We start from the raw sequence: 18,654 nt of genomic DNA on the forward strand, positions 1-18,654 counted from the left end.
GCCAACCACGTCCTGGGCCGCATCAAAAGAAACGTGGCCAGCAGGTTGAAGGAGGTGATTCTGCCCCTCTACTCCACTCCGGTGAGACCCCACCTGGAGTACTGCATCTAGCTCTGGAGTCCGCAGCACAAGAAGGACATGGACCTGTTGGAATGGGTCCAGAGGAGGGACACAAAGATGATCAGAGGGCTGGGAGTACCTGTGCTATGAGGACAGGCTGAGATAGTTGGGGTTGTTCAGCCTGGAGAAGAGAAGGCTCCGGGGAGACCCTTATAGCGGCCTTCCAGTACCTGAAGGGAGCCCACAGGAGAGATGGGGAGGGACTCTTTATCAGGGAGTGTAATGATAGGACAAGGGGTAATGGTTTCAAACTGAAGAAGGGTAGATTTAGATTGGCTATTAGGAAAAAATTCTTTACTGTGAAGGTGGTGAGGCTGTGAAACAGGTTGCCTAGGGAGGTTGTGGATGCCCCATCCCTGGAAGTGTTCAAGGCCAGGCTGGATGGGGCTTTGAGCAGCCTGCTCTAGTGGGAGGTGTCCCTGCCCATGGCAGGGGGGTTTGAACTAGTTGATTTTTAAGGTCCCTTCCAAGCTGAACAATTCTATGATTCTATGATTCTAATAACCTTCTTAAAATCATTGTATCACAGACAACCCACAACCCTGATTAGCTTTGCCAACATCAGGACAACAGGAGACATAAGGAACTTCATATCACCCAAAAATATCACCCAAGAATTGCAGCCATTGTATATCAAGCCCCTACAGAGTTGCTAACCTGAGCTTCACATGATAAAGCAGCTACAAGTCACATATACCAAAAAATCTGAACCCTGTTACCTACTCCTCACTCACACACTGATTCATCATATGATCCTAAATAGAGAACTAAATGAAACTATTTGCACTATTCTCAAGTACAGTTTATCACAAATGAAACCCATCTGATCCTCCCCTTTCCCACATCTGTTTGCTGGAGGCTCTGTAGAGGTACCAGCTTGGATTATGACTACATGGTGCAGTTTTGTTGAAAGCTTTTATTTATTAGTACTGTCTTCATAAGACTACAAAAAAATGTGACTTTTAAAAAATAACATCCTTTGAGTCAGGTAGCTCTCACCTTCACAGACTCTCAAAATAAATAATAAACTTACTCTTACTTTCCTTTGAAAAACAAAAGAAAACAAAAAAAACAAAACAAACAAAATCCAGTTTGGTAGTTCGGATTTTATTTTCTTACTGGAAATTGCAGAGTTGTTTGTGGAGATAGATGTACTAACTCACGGACAGAGCCCTGTATCCAAAGTAATGATTAGCAACTAGACTTTAAGGAAACAAAAAAAAAAAAAAGAAAAAAGAAAAAAAAAGTGGAGTTTAAACTTCAATCAAAAAGATAGGTGGGGAACATACTGCTTTTGGAAGTGCCTCCATGGTAATATAAGGGGCTGAACTGAATGGTTCAAACTGATTTTTAAGTGGGTAAAGTCAGGTCAGAATAATTCCCACCTCTGATGACTTGGTTACAGAGTAGAAGAGAGAGTCACACAAGATGTAGGTGAATGACAATCTTTTAACAGTTTGTTAAAATGAAATTTTTTTTCACTTTTTTAAAAAGTAGCTAGAGAACTGAAACACTAATCAATTTATTTCATGGACAAGGTGCTCAACTTCTACTCAAAACACCTAAGTGGTTGGTGACTTCCTGTCCTTCCAACTTCCTCTTGGAAGGTTGGTCCCTTCCTGTTTCCCATGCTTACACTGTTAATTAAGAACCTCCGCAATGAGGTAACTCAGTAGTCAGGCAATTACGAAAATTTTTATCAATAACCAGATGATTAAGCCAGTCTATAAAGAGCGTATTCGTCCCTTATTTTTATATCAAAATTTCATACCATAATGCAAAATTTATATTCACTGTTGATAACAGAGAATGAAACAGCTGCACTTCTCCATTCCAGGAGGTAAATCTCTCAGTCCATCTCAGATGTAAAGGGACAAATTATAGCCGAAGGTTTCAGTTAAGTGAAAAATTCTCCTAATCTTTTTGGTACTGTGCCTTATTACCCTTTTTAATGGGTAATAAGGCATTTATCTCTGTGACTGATAATCGATAAATTGATAATTTAAGTGAGTGCACCTAAGTCACTACAGCAAAGTCTGTTCCTTTGGAAATAACATGAAGTACCAGGTTGCAAAATACCCTCATCCAGTCTTGGCAAGTTGTGAAGAGGTGAAAAGTTAATTTATTGACAACATCTTAGAATTAATTTAGTTTTCACAGATAGAAACTATTGGGCTTTACAGTAGCTGTAACTTTCAGAGACTCATGTGACCAATGAAAACCATGTGCTTTCTGTGAAGGCTATGCTGTGGGACGTGCCTTTACCAGGCTAACCATCTCCAAAGTCAGAGACAGAGCATATATCAGGAAAAGTCAAGAGCAGTGCCATGATTTCCTTGCATATAGGACTGTAGATTTCCCCTGGGATACTTAAGGCAGTAAGTTTTAATATGTCTCTAAAGAGAAAACAGTTGTGATGGATGAAGCCTGTCTGTACAAGAAGCAGAAACATGCATACGAATTAATGAAAGACACACCATACCTGCAAGACAAAATTTATGCCAGTGGGGAAACTGTTTTTCTGCCATCACAGATGTTGAAGTGGTTGTGGAACAGAGACTGAGTCACTGCTGACCTTCCTCCATGACTCACCTGCCTTTGCTGAATGACTGGGGTACATCACTTCTACTCTCACATTCTTAGAGAAGTAGGTGACAAGGTAGCTGACTACCTGTGCAGATTATCAACAGAGATTCAAAAGTGAGAATCAAGGGGATCTTGTCAATGTCAACATTTTCAAGGGCATTTTTAGATCCCATCAAATTTACACCATGCATAAAACAAGGGAGGAAAAATATACATCTTTGTATTTTTACGTAAAACTTTTGCCCTTATAATTCAATTAATCTTTCTATAAACAAACACTGATACATTCGAATGTAGACTACTATTAACCTAAAAGAGCAATCTTGGTGGGAAATATCATTGCAGTATGAGTAAAATGAAACAACACTAATTTTGATGTCATACCTGACTTCATTGTGGACAAAACATTTGCCAAACTTCTCAATAACAGTGAGGAATTATCATGAAGAGGGGAAGAATCAGTCTGTCCTTTATTAAAGACTGTAAAAGCTTTTATGCAAGAAAAAATTAAAATCTGATGTTTTCTTACTCATTGATAGCAGTATGGAGTTGTGCTCTCTCCTTAGCTGAAAATGAGCATTTATGGTTTATATTGTAGTAGTACTTACATGATACTATGGTTTATCAGAAATATACAGAGCATAGTGTTTGAAACTTTTTTAAAAATTTAATAAAGCTTTACATTCTAGAAAGTATTAGTAATTTGTTAAGCAAAACAATGTTTTCTAAAGTAAAGGGGAAAATCTGGCTCTGGTAAAATATTACACACTCAAGGGACAATATCTAAATAAACAACTTTTTTTTTTTTTTAATCTTTCTTGAATCATTCTGATGTAAGTTATATGTCAGATCACAGAATATGGTGGCTAACTCACACCAGGTTTGTTTCTTGTGGGAGTTAACTACATGCATGGAATTTTCAGTTAAATAAGGAAAAAAAGCTCTTTCCACTGGATACTGACCTCTTCTCATATAACTCCCCACAGAAACTGGAGGGAAAGGTGTGAGTGTCATCTACTGCTTCATGCATGTCACATAACCCAGGACCTTTCCACGTGCAGTCACTTTATTCATTTCCAGTGTAATGCTTGCATTCACCATGGGTGGATTTTGTTCTTATATTCTTATAAACAGAGAAATGAATGAAAATTTCAACCATGGTTTCAACTCTACCATCAGCCACAGGAAGCTAGGCAGCAAATAAAATTGTCAAATTAGCTTATAATAGCCCTTTAGACTGTATAATAACTCCTCAGAAATGCGATCAAGCAAAATGAAGTTCATATCTATTCCTTGAATTGCAGTCTCATCCTGTAGAAAGGAATTGGTGTTATGGAATCATAGGGCATCTTCATTTTTCCCTTCATGGAGATACACCTACACCGTTATTCCCACTTTCTACCACCTTTGCTTTTGCCGTACAAATCATTTGAGATCAGAGAAACAGCCTAGGTTCACAGCTATACCTGGATGTTTGTCTACCAAATCACAGAATGGTAGGGGTTGGAAGGGACCTTCAGAGGTCATCTAGTCCAACCCCCCTGACAGAGCAGGGTCACCCAGAGCAGGTTGGGCAGGAACGCATCCAGGCGGGTTTTGAATATCTACAGAGAAGGAGACTCCACCACCTCTCTGGGCAGCCTGTGCCAGTGCTCTGCCACCCTCAAAGTAAAGAAGTTTTTCCTCATGTTGAAATGGAACTTCCTGAGTTCCAGTTTGTGTCTGTTGCCCCTTGTCCTGTCACCAAACACCACTGAGAAGAGCCTGACCCCATCCTCTTGACACCTGCCTTTTAGATATTTATAAGCATTGATGAGATCCCATCTCAGTCTTCTCTTCTCCAGGCTAAACAGTCCTAGGTCTCTCAGCGTTTCCTCATAAGAGAGATGCCCTAGTCCCTTGATTGTCTTTGTAGCCCTCCACTGGACTCTCTCCAGCCATTCCCTGTCCTTGAACTGGGGAGCCCAGAACTGGATACAGTACTCCATATGTGGCCTCATCAGGGCAGAGGGGGAGGATAACTTCCCTCAACCTGCTGGCCACGCTCTTCATGGTGCACCCCAGGAGACCACAAGGGCACATTTGCTGGCTCTTGGTCATCTTGGTGTCCACCAGGACTCCAAGGTCTCTCTATACAGACCTGCTTTCCAGCAGGTCAGCCCCTAACTTGTATTGGTGTATGGGGTTATTCCTTCCTAGGTGCAGGACCCTACACTTCCCTTGTTGAATTTCATTAGGTTCCTCACCACCCAACTTTCTAGCCTGTCTAGGTCTCCCTGAATGACAGCACAGCCTTCTGATGTGTCAGCCACTCCTCCCAGTTTTGTATCATCAGCAAACTTGCTGAGGGTACACTCTGTCCCCTCATCCAGGTCATTGATGAATATATTGAACAAGACCAGACACAGTACTGACCCCTGGAGAACACTGCTAGTTACAGGCCTCCAACTGGACTCTGCACTGCTGGTCACAACCCTCTGAGCTCTGCCATTTAGCCAGTTCTCAATCCACCTCACTGTCCACTCATCTAACCCACACTTCCTAAGCTCACCTATGAGGATGTTATGGGAAATAGTGTCAAAAGCCTTGCTGAAGCCAGGGTAGACAACATCCACTGCTTTCTCCCCATCCACGCAGTCAGTCATTCTGTTGTAGAAGGCTAAATGCCCCTTTCATTCTCTTGACAGCCATTCCCACAACCTGCTCCTTTCACTACTGTAAATTAATAGCTTCCTTTCCTAAAGTAGCAGAGTGCCTTTCTGAAGAAATGCTTCCCACTTTGCAAAATTGCCCCGTACTACAATATCTTGAAAACCAAACAGCAATATTTTATACCTGAAATTCCTGAAATACGTTTTATTTCAGTTGGCCTTAATTAATTTTAACATAGACTAGGTGATGTATGTTAAAGAAAGTACTAAACCGAAGAATAAATAGCTCAATAAATATTTACTATTAAAAACAGTCTTTGTTCCACATCACCTCCAAAATTCCTCTAATCAGCCTCTGCTTTATAAGTCAAGAAGAAAAAAAAATGTACCTTGTCAGCTCTTACTGCACCAAGAACATCTCTGATGAGAAGGCAAAGAGTGCCGGTCTAAAATTATTCTTTACTTATAAACCAAATAAAAGTACATTATAGGCACTTCTTTTATTCCACTACAAGTGTATTTCAGGTCACCTTATGCAATCTTTCAGGCCTGATGAGTGTGTCACACTGCTTTTCATACTTGAATAACTTAACTGACTTCAGGGAGTTCTTTCTGATTTACACCCCTGTAATGCAGCAGGAGATCAGGCAGCTGTTCTTTCCCAAGAGACTAGAATTAACATTCCAATTTCAGGGAAAATCTATTGCAAGGCAAGTAAAGACCTTGCAACGTCTTGATGTTAATGTGCTGTATCCCCTCCATGCTAATCATACCAGAACAGAATCTCAGCTGCTGCAAATGATTGTAGATTCAAGATTTCACCTGAGTTATACCCTTCTCACTATCTGAAGATCCAGCTAATCATTCTATAGTGCACTAAGCAGCACACCAGACGGTGTATAATAAATTCTTTACATAATTAAATGAGGGAAAATACATTAATGGAGCATTATGGCTGTGCTGTTATGCACACAAAAGACAACATATTTAAAATTATAGTCCCCCAAGCAATTTTAACTCAGCTGCTTTGTATAAATATATTAAAGTATTAAAGCTAATATCACGTGCTGCAAAACAGAATGCAACATATGTGCTAGGGGATTGAAATATCATCACAGTGGTAACTGTAACTTGTAATTTTCTGATTTTATTGAAAATAAATGCTAACCTTTGGCATTATTTTCATTTATTTATTTATTTATTTATTATTTTACCTTTTTAGGTTTATTATAATTATTTCTACTTTACTAGAAAAAAATTGTCTATTAATCAAACATTTCATCTCCAGCTCTTGAGAGAAATTTCTTTGACGTAAAAATAATTTATATAATGTGAACATGGAGGATAATTCACAAATCAGCAACATGTCAAATACTGGAATACAGTTCTAGGCAGAAAAGCCAAAATCACATGGCCCTCTTCAAGTCAAGGTCCTACTAGAAGCAAAATCTAATTCTTAAAGACCAGTGGTATTAAATATTTTGTTTCTAAATTGTTACTAGTTTCTAAGACAAAGTTGGGGAAATTATCTGCCAAAATAAAAGCAATTAGAAATAAATCTTTACAGATTTCAGAAAATATTTGTAGTGCATAATAGATTATGCTAATTCACATTAGTCCCATCTCCACAGAAGAATGTGTGAAAATATTTATGAGTCAACATGATAAAAAGTCATGTGGTTGCCATTTATGTTGAAGAAATCGCAATAAAAAGTTCTTTTTCATTGTAGAAACCAATAAACATGGAAACTTACAAAGAATGATTTGTGGTTTGTATGCAAAATAAACTCTCACAGAGACAGCACTCTATAACCTTTCAGATATCTTTTATCCAAAGTAGCCTTAAGCAAAGATAAACAACCTCTTATAAGTTAAATAAAGAACTGATTCAGTTCAGCAAAGTGATGGATGATATAGGGCTACAAGGCAACTAATTATTAACTGTAACATTAAACAAGTAGTTAACAAAGATTAATCTTCAAGTCATCTTACAACAAGCACAGATAACTCACTAGATTGCTATATTTTGTGTGCCAGAATAATAGGAATGATGCACAATTCTCATTAATGAGGATGTTATTTCCTCTCTGCATGAAGACTTTTGAATATTTTTTTGTTTGAACATTGTGTTTGATATGAACAAAAAAGGCTATAAGCAGATGGATCTTAATTGGACAAGAAACTAGCATTTAGAGTTAAACATGAATTACTAATTGCTTTTCTTTTTTAAGATTAACCTTTTCTGTGTTGCTCTGCAAGACTGTAATTTCCAATTAGAATCACCGTTTTGTCATGTTGATGAGATATTGATTCAGTGTTTATTCAACATAATTTGTTTTTTAACGTTAAACATGAAAATCCACATATTATCACAGAATCTTTCAACAGTCCACTGAAATGTATGCATTGCACCTAGAGCAAAATATAGCTTTGAGAATTTGTTGTCTTCTGAAATGCTATACTTATTATGAACCATAAAATGGTTCAAAAATATCATTCCAATACTATTTTTACAAAATTTTAGATGGGTAGAGGAAAAACTCTATGAAAATCATCTAGATATGGAAACTGTTCTAAAAAAAGAGAGAAATAATCGCGACGGTATAATTCCATTAACAGGAAGGATAGATTGCAACTATTTTTTCCTGTCTCAAAACACAATGACAACAGGCTATGTCTATGATGCTGAGATATTTCTTGATGTTCCCAGAAACCATTTTCAGTAGTACCCTTCTGACAAGTTGACACATTACAATATCCAATATTTCAGATCCTTACACAAAGTATTTTTCTGCTTTTATTCTTTGTACATTTTCAAATCAACAGAAGAAGAAAAGACTCTAATTTTCTTCTTTTTTTTTTTTTAAGTAACTTAAAGACACCTAAGTCATGCCTGAATTACAAGAGTCTAGGAAATGGTTCCTATGTGACAACCTTTTACTGCATAGGTTTTAATCAACTATTTTTTAAGATAAAATAAAATTATTTACAGAATAATATTTCTCTACATATACATGACCTGGACAATTCACTTCATTTCTTGGCTATATAGACCCTCTCCAGCTATGCTTCAAATCTATTCTTGGAAGAACCTCTCATTTAAGATTCCCCTGATTTTATTCTTAACCTCTAGGTCAAGCTGAGAAATACGTCAATCAAGAAGAATAAGCATGAATAAGTCACGTGCATGTTAGTAAGTTTGCTATGTACAGCACGTGGCACAGCTTAAATCTAGAAGGCTGAGTCTGAAGTTAAACCTGCATCCACAACCTTACTTATTGTTTCATATTGGAACAGTTAGAACCCAGAGAACACAAAACATTAAATTAGATGGTGCTATTATACAGAGACAATGTCCTCTACTCCCCTTTACCTAGTGGAGTGCAACCATTGATATACTACACTTTCAATCTTACAGGTAAGGAAAGAATTCTTTGGGCTTGACACAGAGCACTCAGGAAACTCTATCAATGATCTGTAGGACGTATAAAAGCATAAGAAAGTTTGTAGAAGAAAAACCAAAAGCCTCTTCAGGTTAGTCTCCGGTGAGACAAGGCCAATGAAAGGGAATCGGTCTCCAGCAGTTAACAGCTCATGAATTTCCCAAACCCGATTTCCACTTTTAATCCATGTTTTTCTCTTCCTTGAACCTTAGTTAGCTTTTACTATCCAAAATATTCTCTGGCAAGCATCTCGACTACGTTCTGTGTAAAGCAATTCTTTCTTTTGTTTGTTTCTGATGAGTCAAGAGCCATTGTTCCCTGTTCGCTTTCTCCATACCACTCATGATTCTATAGAGTTCCGCAGTACATCCCTCCTGAAACCATCTTCTCTTTTTGCATGGGACCCTCTATAAGGAGATTCATACCAGATCTTTGATTACCTTGATAACTTTCTCTAGACACTTTTCAATTCTATCTTTTAGACATAGAGAACCTGAACACCACATACCACTCAGGATGCCCACTACTAGTGCATTATATTTTGGGTTTCTTCTTTGTTTTGTTCTCTTTATTAAATTTGTAATATTTTTAAAGTTACTGGGCATTTATCTGAAATTTTACTGTTAAAAAACTAGAATCTCATTCCTCAATCATAGTAGTTGGAAATGGATGGTCAGTTCAAAGCTCACCTCTATGTAAAGGTAAGTTCCTTCCCCATGCCTCGTTTTCTGATCCATTTATCTGACACTTTATCACTCAATTACTCAGCGTCGAGAGGTCCTTCTCCAGTTCTTCACTCTCAGCTTCTGTGTTTCTAAAAAACTTGACAATCAGAACAACCAACTACCAGCAGCTAATATTGTCAACACGTGATAGATTCCCATAAAATGCCGTAAGTGCCAGTAAAGGCCAAATATTCCCACAGTTTGCTTCCTACCTTATAAATGTTATCTTTGGAAAGACTATCTTTCTTTTCTTACATCAGCTTTATTAAAAGACTTTGGTAATGGTGATCCCTTTTAGAAACCTGAGTATATAATCTGTATATCCCTTAATTATGCTTATTCATTCACTCAAAGAAGTCCAATAGATTCACAATAGATGACTTCCCATAACAAAATCGGTATTAACTCTTTTCTTTTATCCATGTGCCCCATAACACTGTTCTGGATAATTTATCTGATACAGATTTCCCTGTCTACAGTAGTTTGAATTCTCTCTGGTAACATTTTTGGAAATTGACATCATATCTGCCACCTTCTAAATCACTGGTACTGATGTAAATTTAAGCAAGATTTTGCATACCATGATGGATAATTCGGCTAGTTCATACTTTATTTCCACTACAGCTCTTTGGATCTTTTGATCTGTTAGTTGTTTTCATTTGTAGTATAGTGTCTTTTATTGACATTTCCACCTTAGACAAATGTCCCAATTCACTTTGCATGAAAAAAAGTTCTGTCATATGCTCTTCTGCATCTCCTCCTCACTGAACACAGGTGTAAAAATTAGTTTTTATTCCAAGGCTTTATGTCTTCAAGACAGACTTTTTATACTTTGATCTTTTTTTCCCCTGAAGATTCTCTGGTTTCCCCTTATCCCAATGTGTTTGAAAAATCATTTTTTGGTGTTTGTTTTATGTCTTCTGTATGGTTTTCTACATGTCTGTTTTGACTGTTTTGCAAAGGTTTTTATTTCTCACTCTGGTGAGAGCCAACCTGGAGTCCTGCGTCCAGCTGTGGAGCCCTCAGCACAGAATAGACATGGACCTGTTGAAGTGGATCCAGAGGAGGGCCACAAAGATGATCAGAGGGCTGGAACATCTCTCCTGTGAAGACAGACTGAAAGCGTTGCGGTTGTTCAGTCTGGAGAAGAGAAGGCTCTGGGGAGACCTTCAGGACTCAAAGACCCCTATTAGTACTTAAAGGGGGCCTACAGGAAAGACAGAGACAAACTTTTTAGCAGGGCCTGTTGCAATAGAACAAGGGTAACGGTTTTAAACTAAAAGAGGGGAGAATTAGATGAGATATAAGGAATACATTTTTTTACAGTGAGAGTGGTGAGACACTGGCACAGGTTGCCCAGAGAGGTGATAGATGCCCCATCCCTGGAAACGCTCAAGGTCAGGTTGGATGGGGCTCTGAGCAACCTGATCTAGTCGAAGACATCCCTGCTTATTGCAGGGGAGGTTGGACTAGATAACCTTTAAAGGTCCCTTCCAACGCAAACTATTCCACTGTTCTATGATTCTGTGCTTTAAAATTATTTGTATTTATTCTCAATCTGTTTGAAAATACCAATGTGGTATCATTGTGGCACAACAGTCTACACGTGACGTGCATGTAGCTGTTCCTTCTAATTGATGTTTAACATGCTTTTCTATTTTAGGCAGCTACTCTTCTTAAAAATAAACATTACCACAGTGGGTGAAGGGTTTCTGTTCCTATTTCTGGAACGTATGTATGTTATAGCCACTGATGTATAGTGCTTTAGTAATAGCCACATTTGTAACCAAAGCATACATACTGCTCAAAACCAAGTCTCCCTTTGTGGGCTACTTTGAGCTATTCCATTAACAGTTCATTTGAGAGGTTTAAAAATTTAGACTCATTAATTTAACATTTATCTGTTATATGGTGGCCTGGGAACATTTCAGAGATCACCACCAGGACACTTCTTCATTTGCCTCAGTTCTTCCAGTTCTTCTAAAAGAGTCAATCTCCTTTCCTCCGTGACTAGTACCCACATGAATCATGACCAACAATCACAAACTTATCCAAACCAAGTTGAAGTCATAAGACATTTGTTCCCCTTGGTAGCACTGGGGTTGCTATCCCACAAGTGGGAATGATTAGTGATACCTTGAATGTGTCTTTGATCAAACTTGCTACTGCTCAGAGATCTTCCAGCTTTGCTACTACAGGTTTCAGGGTTCAGCTACTGCTTCCTTCCAGGCAGTACTTTGTCTTGAACACTTTGAGATGTGTCTTCCATGTGTTGGCATATATCTTGCTTGTGCCACCTGGCATACAGGAGAATCTCTGGTGGAAGATAAATGAATCCTCAGCATTGCATATGGCATTGTGTTAGGACTGAGAGGAGACATGAAAAAAAGCACTGAAGTGCTGAACCTAACAGTTGTTCATTGATACCGACTGTGTCTATTGTACATTTTAAGTACTGTCTTGTATGTTTTTTCATGTCTCACTTATTCTGTGTCCTTCTTACTGTAAGCATGTTCACACTAAGGAAAAGTGAGATTCAGCATTGTATGAGATTCAACAAGGCTAAGTGACAGGTCCTCCACTTGGGTCACAACCACCCCATGCAATACTACAGGCTTGCGGAAAAATAGCTGAAAGCTGCCTGGTGGAAAAGGACTCGTGGAATATGAGCCGGTAGTGTGCCCAACTACCCAAGAAGGCCAATAGCTTGTATCAGAAATAGTGTGGCCAGCAATATTAGGGAAGTGATTGTCCCCCTGTACTCAGCACTGGTGAGGCTGCTCCTTGAGCACTGTGTTCGGTTTTCGGCCCCTCACTACAAGAAAGACATTGAGGTGCTGGAGCAGGTCCAGAGAAGGGTAATGAAGCTGGTGAGGGGTCTGGAGCACAAGTCTTATGAAGAGCGATGGAGGGAACTGTTTAGCCATAACAAGCGATAGGACAAGAGGAAACAGCCTCAAGTTGCATCAGGGGAGGTTTACACTGGATATTAGGAAAAATTTCTTCACTGAAAGGCTTATCAAGCATTGGAACAGGCTGCCCATGGAAGTGGCTGAGTCACCATCCCTGGAGGTATTTAAAAAACGTGTAGATGTGGTGCTGAGGGACACGATGTAGTGGTGGACTTGTCAGTGTTACATTAATGGTTGGATGTGATCTTAAAAGTCCTTTTCAACCTAAATTATTCTATGATGCTTTGAACAATTCAATACAAATTGGAGAGAAAACTTAATTCATGCTGCAACTAGTTGTATGTTTGGTCTTATTAAGGCATAGTGTGACTCTATCTCATATGCCATCTGGCTTCCTAAGCATTTTGCATATCCAGATGGACTTTCATAGAAGGACTCTGGTATCAACTGTCATAAGGACAAAAGGGAATTGCAGAAAAACTACTAGACATGTTGTTACAAAGCTTTAAATATGGTATAGAAATAAGTATACTGACCCCTTGAGGTTATTCCTAATCAATTTTTAAGTAGGATAGAATGCTATGAATCATTTCTGAGACTGGACCAGATTTCAGAAAAGGTGAGTTTCAGGAAATGCAAACAGGTTTCTGTAAAGTCATTTCCATTCCAATCCCTACCCCAGTTAAGCCCATCACAGATAAAATGAGCTTGAGATTATACTTCAACTCATATTTTACTTTCAAAAGTTTATGGGGCTTTTTACATCAATTATCTATTCTGTCTTATCTAGTGACTTCCATTTCTCCATGATTTTTTAATAATGGACTTAGGAAGCCTCCATATACTGGTATTTTAACTAGGGCTTGCAAAAGAGTGAAATTCCCCTCTATTATGTGTTTGGAAAGCATTGATATCCTGAATTAAGGATATTTTTTTTCTAAATCTGTTATGGTCAGTATTTATTAAAGCCTTCACCTTAACTGTTTCTTTTTACATTATTTTCCATGAAGTACAAAATAATAGGCTGAGAGGAATTTCTTAAATTCTACACATAAGAAATAATTGTTCTAAGAGGTAATTGTTTAATATCATTAGGAAACTACTTCTAACATTTATTGTGATATTCGATCAATTTGTGTGTGTACCATTGAAATCATTCATTATTATGGCTCTATTAGTTTTAGCTCTTTTAAATGTCTTGCAACACGTTATTCTTCATTTGCTCTCATTATGAGGTCAACAGCACAAATCTATCACATTTTGTCTGCTCTCCAGAAGGTTTAGTTCCACATGTCCATCTTTATTACCCACATCCCTTCTCTTAGGAATAGTTTAAGGCTAGATCACCATGTACCATTGATTCTTTTCTTTCAGCTATATTTCAGTAACATATATATTTCACATGGCCAAGTTTTCTCATTTGGCCAGCCTTCCTTTTAAAATTTCCCTTTGATGTTCATACACACAGCACATGCTGCACTAAATTTGGCTCCCATTACTCACGATCACCCACTTGGCAGTTTAACTCTTTCACTGATTTTTCATGGACATACTATATCTTATTGCTTTTTCTCCTTCTGCTGTGGGAATAAAAGCGGAGGTTGTATATCCTGATTAATTGTTTTCAGAATGGAATTAATCAATGTCAGAAACTCTTGCAGATCTCCTTTGTAGTTCCTTTCCAAGGTGGAAACACTACAGAATTTAGCAGACCATGAACTAATATTTAACACAGTAACTATATACCTAAATAATAGATTAGTTTGCTTCACTAAGCTCAGAACACCATTTCTGCTCTTCAGTGTCCATTTCCAGGTGTAACAGGAATTATGACATTTTTAAGGAAACTAATCCCCTAAAAATAAATTTAAAAAAATCAACTTCGATTTCTAATTAACTCTGTGTAAGTCTGTAATTACCACCACAAGAAAAAAAAAAAAAAGATACAGGAGGTAACTTGCTGAAAGATTCAAAGCATATCTTAGAACATTTAAAAGCAAGGACTGTTCAACACCCAGTGTATAATGCCAAGTATTATTATGCCCAATTAGGCTCCTAAAAACTTGCTGATCATACTTCTACAGAGTCTGATTTCCTTTTTTCCCTCTGTGTTGATTACACATTTATTTCTATTCATTTTCTGTTTTTTTAAAGCTAAAAACTATTATCACCTTCTGAATTTAGTGTTCTCATTTCACTTTACAATTATTGCTTTATTCTGGTATCTGGCTTATTTTCTTCATTCCTTTTTACCTTCTGTGAATGCAGTTTGTGGGGTTTTAACTGCTCTAACAAAGCTCACCATCCAGTTTCTTTTCTTTCTCTTGTTCAGCAACACCTGCTTCTTTTTATGATATTTTAGTGCTCTGAAAGACAGCAGATTGACAGCCTTGGAAGTGGAAGTCCCATTTGTATGTTTACAGGATTTGAGCAAGTTGGAGCAATAAAAGATTTTATCAAGGTATCTCAGCTTCCCTTGAAAGACCACTGATAAGGTATTTAGTCCAAGTTCTCTTTTCTAAGTCTTCTCAGGAGGTTGCTAGTTGTAAAGGGATTTTGTTTTTTAAATGGATCGCTGCCTACTGGACTTAGATAAATTGGCAATTTCTACCTTAGGAACACAGAAGTTCTCTCTTAGGCCAGAAAACATCCATCAATTGCCTGGTTACAACTCTTGCATTCCATTATCAATTCACAGTACTTGTTGACCCTTCGCAACAACAACCAAGAGCTTCACAGCATGTTCCAACACAGGTCTTGTGCAGTGAGGAATTGCTTCCATTACCATTTGACAGACAAGTAAATAAGGTGAAAGAAATTAAAAATGAAATGTCATATAGTATTTAGGCACCAGAGTTTATACAGCTAAATACATTTATTTGATGATCTGGATTTAAATGAGCAGCTTAAGTCCACTCAGGCAGGCTATCAAAGAGAACAGAGTGTTTAAGCCAGCTATACCCACTATTATGCCAAGCCCTAAACGACTAAAACTTTTTTCTTCTTCTTTTTCTTTTTCTTTTTTTTTCGTGTCCAAGACACTGAGTATAAAGATAAATTTTGTACCCTCAAGTGAAGAAAGGAACATCATTAGAAACTGTCTCTGGAGTAATTTTCTGAAATCACTGTCTTGTTTGAATTAAAGAAATTTGAAATATTTGGTCAACTGCATGAAAGTCATTACAGCTTATGAAATGTTTAATTACCATAGTTTCCCTTGTAAGAAAAGCATTATTGGCAGTATTTTTTATCATGAATACCTCAAAGATGAAGGAGTCATGTAGACCTTGACACTAGCCCCATGATACTCTGTCCTGTGGCTTAACATCGAGATTGGTATTTTGAAAAATGCTGAAGCAACCTGCAATCCGTTCATAAAGAGGGTCTGATCATATCCACTTAACATCATAGCATCAAAGCACAGTTCACTCATGTACAAAGAAATTGTCAACTTTTCTGATGACTGGATAAGTATGTCAATGTCTTGGACACTTAAGAATGACAGAAAGGATGTGAACATGGTGGTCACAGATGAGACAATGAAAGGTACCAAAAGGAGAGGTAGCGTAATTAAAGTAGTCCAAATAGAATTTGTTACTTTCCTTTCCTGTGATGCGAAGTTTAAACTGAAAGCTAAGCTGCTTCTAGCTGGTCAGGATAGCCCAGAATAGTCTGAGGATAATTAGTATACCTTGTTCTCAAGTTCACTTTATATGACAAAAAAAAACATGAAAAAAAATAACAATTCTCCTCTTGGTGAATCACATAAAATTGTCACTTCAGATCCAGAATTGCCTGGATGAGGCATTTCTGAATCATAACCTTTCTGTTTAAGCCTCCTCTCAGCTACTGTAACATAAAGTGTTTGTTCCAGACCACAACCACTAATCAGTTTTGTTTAGAGCACCTATAATCAACCTTCTTATTAGGTTTCTTATTGGCTAAATTAAATGAGAAGTCATCACCCAACTCAGCTGTTACTAATTAACAGGTCACCTTTCAATTTGGGAACATAATTATTCTTGTTGATGTGCTGTTATGGTTTACATGGAATGAACAGTACAAGATCTGAGATTGGCATTGATATATGAAATGATTCTTTCTTAGTTAATAATAAAGAAGTCTTTTTATTGTTTTACAGGTTCTAGTATTTAAGTTAAATGAAAGCTGCAAATTTCATAGGGTACACTTGTAACAGAAGAGATGAAAAAGAGCCTATCTACCCACACATTCACTGTCCCATTGCTGTAATACCTAAAGTCTCATAATCTTCATCCTTTCACTGTGAATATCAGTAATTCTGGACCACGAAGTAAGGTGTGTCACTTTCTGAGATGTCGTGGGAACTAAGTATCTATAAGCACTGTTGCCATTTCTGAGTCAAAATTCAAGCCAGAATATGGTGTGGAATAAATATGAACTGTTCCCCACGATGGATTCACTGTCTGACTTCTTTTGAGTTGACTGTTTTTCTAAAAAAACCCAAGTTTTAAAATCATGTAGTGCCACCTTTGATTACATTCATTTCAATGAAATTTCAGTGTTCACTGTGTACAGAAGTACAAATTTGAACTGATTGTCTAGATTCCTTTTACAGTCAGTGGAAAGCAGCACGTTTTCATTTACTGTAATTTAAATTTCTGATTGAGGATCAGATGAATATTTGAATGTTTTTGTTGTCCATATTTGTTTAGATGAATCCTCTGCTTCACATATATAAATACTGATAGGTTCCACAAAAGATGTGGTGGGGCGGGGAGCATAGGGTCTGGACAAAGAGTTCCAAAGTATGACTTTAGAGACAGTCAAGTGATCACAAGCTGGTCATAGCACTTCTCCCCGATAGGATCTTTTGCACATTTAAAAGCCATAGGTCCTCACAGCTGCATATACCTAGGAACACACCCCTCCTATACCTGTAACAGATTCAGAATATTTTTTTCCAAGAGTACACTGGCAACAGAAGAAACTCAAATCTTTAACAAAATACATACATACAACAGTCTTTGATTTATCAGCAACATGGACAGTGGGATCAAGCTCACCCTCAGCAAGTTTGCCGACGACACCAAGCTGTGTGGTGCAATCGACGTGCTGGAGGGAAGGGATGCCATCCAGACAGACCTGGGCAGGCTTGAGAGGTGGGCCTGTGCAAACCTCATGAAGTTCAACAAGGCCAAGTGCAAGGTCCTGCATGTGGGTCAGGGCAACCCCAAGCACAAATACAGGCTGGGCAGAGAATGGGCTGAGAGCAGCCCTGAAGAGAATGACTTGGGGATGTTGGTTGATGGTGTTTTCTTGTCATATGAAGCTGCATTTTGGCCACTTACTCTGACACTTTCTGTCATGCAAAATTAACCCTGAGAAGCAAAAAGAAAAAACAACAAACCTATGAACCTTAAAAGCATAATGCATTCTGAGGTACAGTGCTTCCAAATGACTAGCTCTGAGAATATGTAACACTGATACTACAAGGATTTTAGTGTTCTGTACTCAGAAAGGTCTACTATTTGAACAGGCATCTTAAAAAGCCTTAAGAGACATAAATAGAAATAATAAAAGACGTGAATTACAGCCAAAAGAAAGAAGATATAAAATCCAATTTAAACCTTCAGGTTATTTATTTACTCAAGACAGTAATTTGAAATGACACTATTATTTAAATGTTGTATTAGTTTTCAGAGAAAAGAAACATGTAATTTAAACATATTGCTCATGTTTAATAATTATAAATATAAATCTTCCAGAAATATATTATTAATTTTTTTTGTATCTGAAGTCAGCATATTTCAACCAGCATATAATGCAAGCTCAAAGCTGGAAGAGTTGCACTGACCATTCCCAATTCAGTATCTATTAGAAATATTAAGAAAAAGGCAGTTCCCACCAGGTCCAATTTCACTAATTATGGTGCTGTATGTACAAAATTTTCACATGCAGTCTTATTCCTTCATCTTCCTTATATCATAATTGCTAATGTAATGATATTCATAGAGGAGTCCAAGTATGTAAAATAGATACAGGATTAAGTGCTAAAAGACTTTCAGTGAATGTGGAGTTGAGATATAACAGAAACTGAGAAAATACAGAGAGTTTCCTAAAGACTAAGAATTGTTTTCCTAGGAAGGAGAAGTTTCATAATAGTTATAGGTTTGCTCTGGGTTTCCCATTGCAAGCTTCTGTCTCCTTTGAAGTAATTTTGTGAGCCTAGAACAGG

Source organism: Larus michahellis, chromosome 3 (genome assembly GCF_964199755.1).
Source record: "Larus michahellis chromosome 3, bLarMic1.1, whole genome shotgun sequence".
Lineage (NCBI taxonomy): Eukaryota > Metazoa > Chordata > Aves > Charadriiformes > Laridae > Larus > Larus michahellis.